The sequence below is a fragment of the Scyliorhinus torazame genome, unplaced genomic scaffold, assembly GCF_047496885.1.
Source record: "Scyliorhinus torazame isolate Kashiwa2021f unplaced genomic scaffold, sScyTor2.1 scaffold_1124, whole genome shotgun sequence".
NCBI classification, from domain to species: Eukaryota; Metazoa; Chordata; class Chondrichthyes; order Carcharhiniformes; family Scyliorhinidae; genus Scyliorhinus; species Scyliorhinus torazame.
Genome location: NW_027308851.1, coordinates 32,501 through 41,628, shown reverse-complemented (window position 1 = coordinate 41,628; position 9,128 = coordinate 32,501). Strand labels below are relative to the sequence as shown.

General features: G+C 58.0%; 1 protein-coding gene across 1 annotated transcript in view; it reads left to right on the top strand.

Moving 5' to 3' along the window:
• Positions 1-3,584: 3,584 nt before the first annotated feature.
• Positions 3,585-9,128, top strand: part of LOC140407064 (rap guanine nucleotide exchange factor 3-like) — a gene marked incomplete at its 3' end in the record, with an annotated part of 28,982 nt that continues 23,438 nt past the window's right edge. Inside the window, exons 1-3 of the mRNA XM_072494817.1 lie at positions 3,585-3,683; positions 5,614-5,739; positions 7,031-7,211. The remainder of the gene's footprint in view (positions 3,684-5,613; positions 5,740-7,030; positions 7,212-9,128) is intronic.

Sequence of the window (9,128 nt, the reverse complement as noted above, 5' to 3'; positions counted from 1 at the left end):
CGCGGCTCCCAGAGCAGGTCAGAGGCTGGTAATCCTGCGGAGTGTAACTCACCTCCTGAATCACCCCCCCCCCCCCAACGCCCGCCGCTTGCATGTCCCCCCTCCCTCCGAGCCCCCCCCCCCCCCAACACACACACACACGCACCGTCCCGACTCGGAAACACATCGACCGTTCCTGTCCTGTGGTGTACAAAGAACAGTACAGCAGGGGAACAGGCCCTTCGGCCCTCCAGGCCTGTACTGGCCCTGATACCGTCCTTGGCCCAAAACCCTCGGCCCTTCCCAGTGCCGTGTCCCTCTATCCCCGTCCTATCCCTGTGTTGGTCGAGATGCCTTTTGAACGCCGTTAATGTATCTGCTCCCACAGCCTCCCCTGGCAACGCGTTCCAGACACTCACCACCCTCTGCGTAAAAACACCTGCCTCGCACATCTCCTCTAAACTTTGCCCCACGGACCTTAAACCTCTGCCCCCCTGGTGACTGACCCCTCCACCCTGGGAAAGAGTGCTTGCCCATCCACTCTATCCACGCCCCTCGTAATCTTGTCGACCTCCATCCGTTCTAATGACAATAGTGACTAAAGTGTAATTAAAGCACCCTAAAAAGTTTGGGCTGGTGGAGTTTTGTTTGGATTGAGGGGCTTCCCTGTTGAGCAGTTTAATTGGGTCCATTGTGTTGCAGTTTGGTGAGAGGATGTGATTAATGGGAGGAGCTGAGGCATCAGACATTTTTCAGAAATGTGGTGTTGGTCGTGTTTCCGATTGCGAGCGTAAGTCAAGCATTTTCCTTCAGTGTAAAGATCCCTCTGCGGACAGACTTGCCGGCCCCTTTCCAAAGCTGTTCCAAAGGGCAGCACGGTTTCACAGCGGTTAGCACAGCTGCTCCGCAGCGCCACAGGGTCCCGGGTTCGATTCCCGGCTTGGGTCACTGCCTGTGCGGAGTCTGCACGTCCTCCCCGTGTCTGCGTGGGTTTCCTCCGGGTGCTCCGGCTTCCTCCCACGGTCCGAAGACGCGCGGGTCAGGTGGGATTGGCCGCGCTAAATTGCCCTTAGTGTCCAAAAAGGTCGGATGGGGCTATTGGGTTACGCGGATAGGGGGGGGGGGGGGGGGGGGGGGCAGTGAGAGCTTAAGTGGGTCGGTGCCGACTCGATGGGGCCGAATGGCTTCCTTCTGCCCTGTATGGTCGATGTTAACCTATGTTAGAATGGTGCGAATGGGAAGGGTGAGCCAAGGCCACACGGGAGGCCTCCTCTGACGTAATACGGCCAGAGTTTCTGACTGGTTCTGAGGGGGGTCAGGTCCTTTCTTGAAGCCAGGGTACTTTCCAAAGTAGGGAACCCAGACATCCCTGAGCACTAAGTCCAGAGGACGCAGGAGCAGAATTAGGCCACTCGGCCCATCGAGTCTGCTCCGCCGTTCAATCATGGGCTGGTGTTTTCTCATCTTCCATTCTCCTGCCTTCTCCCCGTAACCCCCGATCCCCTTACTGCATTGGCAAGTGGATTGCGAGCTGAGAGGGTATTTCTGTTGTTTAAGTGGGAGTAGAGATGGCAATTAAGGGGCAATTGTAGCGCGGCCCAATCCACCCCCCCCCCCGGCACATCTTTGAGGTGTGGGGGCAAGACCCACGCAGTCACGGGGGGGAATGTGCAAACTCCACACGGACAGTGACCCAGGGCCGGGGTCGAACCCGGGACCCACTGCGCGATTAGCGTTGTTTTGAGGGGTAATTGTGAGCCATTTTCAGGTGCGACGGTGAAGGTGTTTTAATGCCGTGTTATTAACGATGTTTGTTTTGAGAGACTGTCATGGGAGCGTCCCTTCACTAAATTTTTGTGTCTTATCCCATGGCTTCAACGATGTCATCAGCACTAGGAGCAGGAGTAGGCCATCTGTCCCCTCGAGCCTGCTCCACCGTTCAATGAGATCGTGGCTGATCTTTTGTGGACTCAGCTCCACTTTCCGGCCCGAACACCATAACCCTTAATCCCTTTATTCTTCAAAAAACGATCTATCTTTATCTTAAAAACATTGAATGAAGGAGCCTCTACTGCTTCACTGGGCAAGGAATTCCATAGATTCAAAACCCTTTGGGTGAAGAAGTTCCTCCTAAACTCAGTCCTAAATCTACTTCCCCTTATTTTGAGGCTATGCCCCCTAGTTCTGCTTTCACCCGCCAGTGGAAACAACCTGCCCGCATCTATCCTATCTATCCCCTTCAGAATGTTTCTATAAGATCCCCCCCGCATCCTCCTAAATTCCAACGAGTACAATCCCAGTCTACTCAACCTCCTCCTCGTAATCCAACCCCTTCAGCTCTGGGATTAACCTAGTGAATCTCCTCTGCACACCCTCCAGCGCCAGAACGTCCTTTCTCAGGTAAGGAGACCAAAACTGAACACAATACTCCAGACGTGGCCTCACTAACACCTCATACAATTGCAGCATAACCTCCCTAGTCTTAAACTCCATCCCTCTAGCAATGAAGGACAAAACTCCATTTGCCGCCTTAATCACCTGCTGCACCTGCAAACCAACTTTTTGCGACTCATGCACTAGCACACCCAGGTCTCTCTGCACAGCGGCATGTTTTAATATTTTGTCATTTAAATAATAATTGCTGTTTGCTCACAAGCGTACAAAACTAAAATTAAAATATCGGGGTTTCTGATACTATCGCAGCCACTATTCGCATCGGGCCCCCACCCCAAAGAACAAAGACAAGTACAGCACAGGAACAGGCCCCTTCGGCCCTCCAAGCCCGTGCCGACCATGCTGCCCGACTAAACTACAATCTTCTACACTTCCTGGGTCCGTATCCCTCTATTCCCATCCTATTCATGTATTTGTCAAGATGCCCCTTAAATGTCACTATCGTCCCTGCTTCCACCACCTCCTCCGGCAGCGAGTTCCAGGCACCCACTACCCTCTGTGTAAAAAACTTGCCTCGTACATCTACTCTAAACCTTGCCCCTCGCACCTTAAACCTATGCCCCCTAGTAATTGACCCCTCTACCCCGGGGAAAAGCCTCTGACTATCCACTCTGTCTATGCCCCTCATAATTTTGTATACCTCTATCAGGTCGCCCCTCAACCTCCTTCGTTCCAGTGAGAACAAACCGAGTTTATTCAACCGCTCCTCATAGCTAATGCCCTCCATACCAGGCAACATCCTGGTAAATCTCTTCTGCACCCTCTCTAAAGCCTCCACATCCTTCTGGTAGTGTGGCGACCAGAATTGAACACTGTACTCCAAGTGTGGCCTAACTAAGGTTCTATACAGCTGCAACGTGACTTGCCAATTCTTATACTCAATGCCCCGGCCAATGAAGGCAAGCATGCCGTCGGCCTTCTTGACTACCTTCTCCACCTGTGTCGCCCCTTTCAGTGACCTGTGGAGCTGTACACCTAGATCTCTCTGACTGTCAATACTTCTTACTGAGCTCACCCCAGTCCAACGCTGGCTTCTCCCATATATCATGAATGTATTCAAGGAGGACGTAGACATATTTCTGAAGTGGCGGGGGCCTGGGGGGATTACGAAGACTTTGATGCGACGGGATTATCTTGATGTTTCTCTTGTAGAGATGGTGGAACTGATGCCGTGCGATCGATGTGTGTACACGTCGATGCGTCTCAATGATTGTCTGTACTTCTGTACAAGGACGGAGATGGAAGAACTGGTAAATGTGCCGATGGGCGATTGGGGGGGGGGGGGGGGTTGTTAACGTCTAACCTGTTCACTTGAACGCAGACCCCTGCCAATCCAAGGTGTAACCCGCCCAAACCGATACCTCCTGAATCGAAACCCCCGCCACCACTTCCCACTCGCTGTCCCACTTCCATCAACTTTGTCCCCACCAACCCTGCCCAGAACTCGGCCCAACCCTGCCCAGAACCCCCCCAACCCTGCCCAGAACCCCCCCAACCCTGCCCCAGAACCCCCCCCCAACCCTGCCCAGAACCCCCCCCCAACCCTGCCCAGAACCCCCCCCAACCCTGCCCAGAACTCACCCTAACCCTAACCCTAACCCTAACCCTAACCCTAACCCTAACCCAGAACTCACCCCAACCCTGCCCAGAACTCACCCCAACCCTGCCCAGAACTCGGCCCAACCCTGCCCAGAACCCCCCCAACCCTGCCCAGAACCCCCCCCAACCCTGCCCAGAACTCCCCCCCAACCCTGCCCAGAACCCCCCCAACCCTGCCCAGAACCCCCCCCCAACCCTGCCCAGAACCCCCCCAACCCTGCCCAGAACCCCCCCAACCCTGCCCAGAACCCCCCCTAACCCTGCCTAGAACCCCCCCAACCCTGCCCAGAACTCACCCCAACCCTGCCCAGAACCCCCCCCAACCCTGCCCAGAACTCGGCCCAACCCTAACCCTAACCCTAACCCTAACCCTGCCCAGAACCCCCCCAACCCTGCCCAGAACTCACCCCAACCCCAACACTAACCCTAACCCTAACCCTAACCCCAACTCAACACTAACCCTAACCCTAACCCTAACCCCCCCCAACCCTGCCCAGAACCCCCCCAACCCTGCCCAGAACTCACCCCAACCCCAACACTAACCCTAACCCTAACCCTAACCCTAACCCTAACCCTAACCCTAACCCTAACCCTAACCCTAACCCAAACCCTAACCCTAACCCTAACCCAACCCTGCCCAGAACCCCCCCCAACCCTGCCCAGAACCCCCCCCAACCCTGCCCAGAACCCCCCCCAACCCTGCCCAGAACCCACCCCCCCAACCCTGCCCAGAACCCCCCCCCCAACCCTGCCCAGAACCCCCCCCAACCCTGCCCAGAACCCCCCCCCAACCCTGCCCAGAACCCCCCCCCCAACCCTGCCCAGAACCCCCTCCCAACCCTGCCCAGAACCCCCCCCCAACCCTGCCCAGAACCCCCCCCCCAACCCTGCCCAGAACCCCCCCCCAACCCTGCCCAGAACCCCCCCCCAACCCTGCCCAGAACCCCCCCAACCCTGCCCAGAACCCCCCCCCAACCCTGCCCAGAACCCCCCCCAACCCTGCCCAGAACCCCCCCCCCCAACCCTGCCCAGAACCCCCCCCCCCAACCCTGCCCAGAACCCCCCCCAACCCTGCCCAGAACCCCCCCCCCAACCCTGCCCAGAACCCCCCCCCAACCCTGCCCAGAACCCCCCCCCAACCCTGCCCAGAACACCCCCCCAACCCTGCCCAGAACCCCCCCCAACCCTGCCCAGAACCCCCCCCCCAACCCTGCCCAGAACCCCCCCCAACCCTGCCCAGAACCCCCCCCCAACCCTGCCCAGAACCCCCCCAACCCTGCCCAGAACCCCCCCCCCCAACCCTGCCCAGACCCCCCCCCCAACCCTGCCCAGAACCCCCCCCAACCCTGCCCAGAACCCCCCCCCAACCCTGCCCAGAACCCCCCCCCCAACCCTGCCCAGAACCCCCCCCAACCCTGCCCAGAACACCCCCCCAACCCTGCCCAGAACCCCCCCAACCCTGCCCAGAACCCCCCCCCCAACCCTGCCCAGAACCCACCCCAACTCTGCCTCGAATTCCTCCCAACTCAACAGCTAACTTGCGTCGTACTCCAGATCTAATGGCCCTTCCATGTTCCTCAGACACTACAGCACCAACAGAAACAGCCCACCACAGGTACCTATGAGATCCTCGAGGGTTTCAGCTCCAAGGAACTCGGCAACCAGTTGACAGATTACGATTGGGAGCTATTCAACTGCATTCATGAGGTAAATCGGAGGGTTGGTGCTGAGGGAGCTCCGCACTGTGGGAGGGTCAGTGCTGAGGGAGCTCCGCACTGTGGGAGGGTCAGTGCTGAGGGAGCTCCGCACTGTGGGAGGGTCAGTGCTGAGGGAGCGCCGCACTGTGGGAGGGTCAGTGCTGAGGGAGCTCCGCACTGTGGGAGGGTCAGTGCTGAGGGAGCTCCGCATTGTGGGAGGGTCAGTGCTGAGGGAGCGCCGCACTGTGGGAGGGTCGGTGTTGAGGGAGCTCCACACTGTGGGAGGGTCAGTGCTGAGGGAGCGCCGCACTGTGGGAGGGTCAGTGCTTAGGGAGCTCCGCACTGTGGGAGGGTCAGGGCTGAGGGAGCTCCGCACTGTGGGAGGGTCGGTGCTGAGGGAGCTCCGCACTGTGGGAGGGGCGGTGCTGAGGGAGCGCCGCACTGTGGGAGGCTCGGTGCTGAGGGAGCTCCGCACTGTGGGAGGGTCGGTGCTGAGGGAGCTCCGCACTGTGGGAGGGTCAGTGCTGAGGGAGCTCCGCACAGTGGGAGGGTCAGTGCTGAGGGAGCGCCGCACTGTGGGAGGGTCAGTGCTGAGGGGGCTCCGCACTGTGGGAGGGTCAGTGCTGAGGGAGCTCCGCACTGTGGGAGGGTCAGTGCTGAGGGAGCTCCACACTGAGGGAGGGTCAGTGCTGAGGGAGCTCCGCACTGTGGGAGGGTCAGTGCTGAGGGAGCTCCGCACTGTGGGAGGGTCAGTGCTGAGGGAGCGCCGCACTGTGGGAGGGTCAGTGCTGAGGGAGTGCCGCACTGTGGGAGGGTCAGTGCTGAGGGAGCGCCGCACTGTGGGAGGGTCAGTGCTGAGGGAGCGCCGCACTGTGGAGGGTCAGTGCTGAGGGAGCGCCGCACTGTGGGAGGGTCAGTGCTGAGGGAGTGCCGCACTGTGGGAGGGTCGGTGCGGAGGGAGCGCCGCACTGTGGGAGGGTCGGTGCGGAGGGAGCGCCGCACTGTGGGAGGGTCAGTGCTGAGGGAGCGCCGCACTGTGGGAGGGTCAGTGCTGAGGGAGTGCCGCACTGTGGGAGGGTCAGTGCTGAGGGAGCTCCGCACTGTGGGAGGGTCAGTGCTGAGGGAGCTCCGCACTGTGGGAGGGTCAGTGCGGAGGGAGCGCCGCACTGTGGGAGGGTCAGTGCTGAGGGAGTGCCGCACTGTGGGAGGGTCAGTGCTGAGGGAGCGCCGCACTGTGGGAGGGTCAGTGCTGAGGGAGCTCCGCACTGTGGGAGGGTCAGTAATCTTCCTCTTCTCCGCAGATCGAGCTGGTGCGCTACAGCTTTGGGAAGCGATCGTCGGACACGGAACCACAGCCAACCTGGCCAGGTATCTGCGGAGGTTCAATGAGGTCCAGTACTGGGCGGCCAGCGAGATCTGCTTGTGCCCCGATCTGGAGAGGCGGGCCCGGCTGCTCAAAAAGCTCATCAAAGTGGCGTCCTGGTGAGTGGCTTCAATCTGTATCTAACCCTGTGCTGTACCTGTCCTGGGAGTGTTTGATGGGGACAGTGTAGAGGGAGCTTTACTCTGCATCTAACCCCGTGCTGTACCTGTCCTGGGAGTGTTTGATGGGGACAGTGTAGAGGGAGCTTTACTCTGTATCTGACCCCGTGCTGTACCTGTCCTGGGAGTGTTTGATGGGGACAGTGTAGTGGGAGCTTTACTCTGCATCTAACCCCGTGCTGTACCTGTCCTGGAGTGTTTGATGGGGACAGTGTAGAGGGAGCTTTACTCTGCATCTAACCCCGTGCTGTACCTGTCCTGGGAGTGTTTGATGGGGACAGTGTAGAGGGAGCTTTACTCTGTATCTGACCCCGTGCTGTACCTGTCCTGGGAGTGTTTGATGGGGACAGTGTAGAGGGAGCTTTACTCTGTATCTAACCCCGTGCTGTAACCTGTCCTGGGAGTGTTTGATGGGGACAGTGTAGAGGGAGCTTTACTCTGTATCTAACCCCGTGCTGTACCTGTCCTGTCCTGGGAGTGTTTGATGGGGACAGTGTAGGGGGAGCTTTACTCTGCATCTAACTCCGTGCTCTACCAGTCCTGGGAGTGTTTGATGGGGACAGTGTAGAGGGAGCTTTACTCTGTATCTGACCCCGTGCTGTACCTGTCCTGGGATTGTTTGATGGGGACAGTGTAGAGGGAGCTTTACTCTGTATCTAACCCCGTGCTGTACCTGTCCTGGAGTGTTTGATGGGGACAGTGTAGAGGGAGCTTTACTCTGTATCTAACCCCGTGCTGTACCTGTCCTGGGAGTGTTTGATGGGGACAGTGTAGAGGGAGCTTTACTCTGTATCTCACCCCGTGCTGTACCTGTCCTGGGAGTGTTTGATGGGGACAGTGTAGAGGGAGCTTTACTCTGTATCTAATCCCGTGCTGTACCTGTCCTGGGAGTGTTTGATGGGGACAGTGTAGAGGGAGCTTTACTCTGTATCTAACCCCGTGCTGTACCTGTCCCTGGGAGTGTTTGATGGGGACAGTGTAGAGGGAGCTTTACTCTGTATCTAACCCCGTGCTGTACCTGTCCTGGGAGTGTTTGATGGGGGACAGTGTCGAGTGAGCTTCACTCTGTATCTGACCCCGTGCTGTACCTGTCCTGGGAGTGTTTGATGGGGACAGTGTAGAGGGAGCTTTACTCTGTATCTAACCCCGTGCTGTGCCTGTCCTGGGAGTGTTTGATGGGGACAGTGTAGAGGGAGCTTTACTCTGTATCTAACCCCGTGCTGTACCTGTCCTGGGAGTGTTTGATGGGGACAGTGCAGAGGGAGCTTTACTCTGTATCTAACCCCGTGCTGTACCTGTCCTGGGAGTGTTTGATGGGGACAGTGTAAAGGGAGCTTTACTCTGTATCTAACCCCGTGCTGTACCTGTCCTGGGAGTGTTTGATGGGGACTGTGTAGAGGGAGCTTCACTCTGTATCTGACCCCGTGCTGTACCTGTCCTGGGAGTGTTTGATGGGGACAGTGCAGAGGGAGCTTTACTCTGTATCTAACCCCGTGCTGCACCTGTCCTGGGAGTGTTTGATGGGGACAGTGTAGAGGGAGCTTCACTCTGTATCTGACCCTGTGCTGTACCTGTCCTGGGAGTGTTTGATGGGGACAGTGTAGAGGGAGCTTTACTCTGTATCTAACCCCATGCTGTACCTGTCCTGGGAGTGTTTGATGGGGACAGTGTAGAGGGAGCTTCACTCTGTATCTGACCCCGTGCTGTACCTGTCCTGGGAGTGTTTGATGGGGACAGTGTAGAGGAAGCTTTACTCTGTATCTAACCCCGTGCTGTACCTGTCCTGGGAGTGTTTGATGGGGACAGTGTAGAGGGAGCTTTACTCTGTATCTAACCCCGTGCTGTACTTGTCCTGGG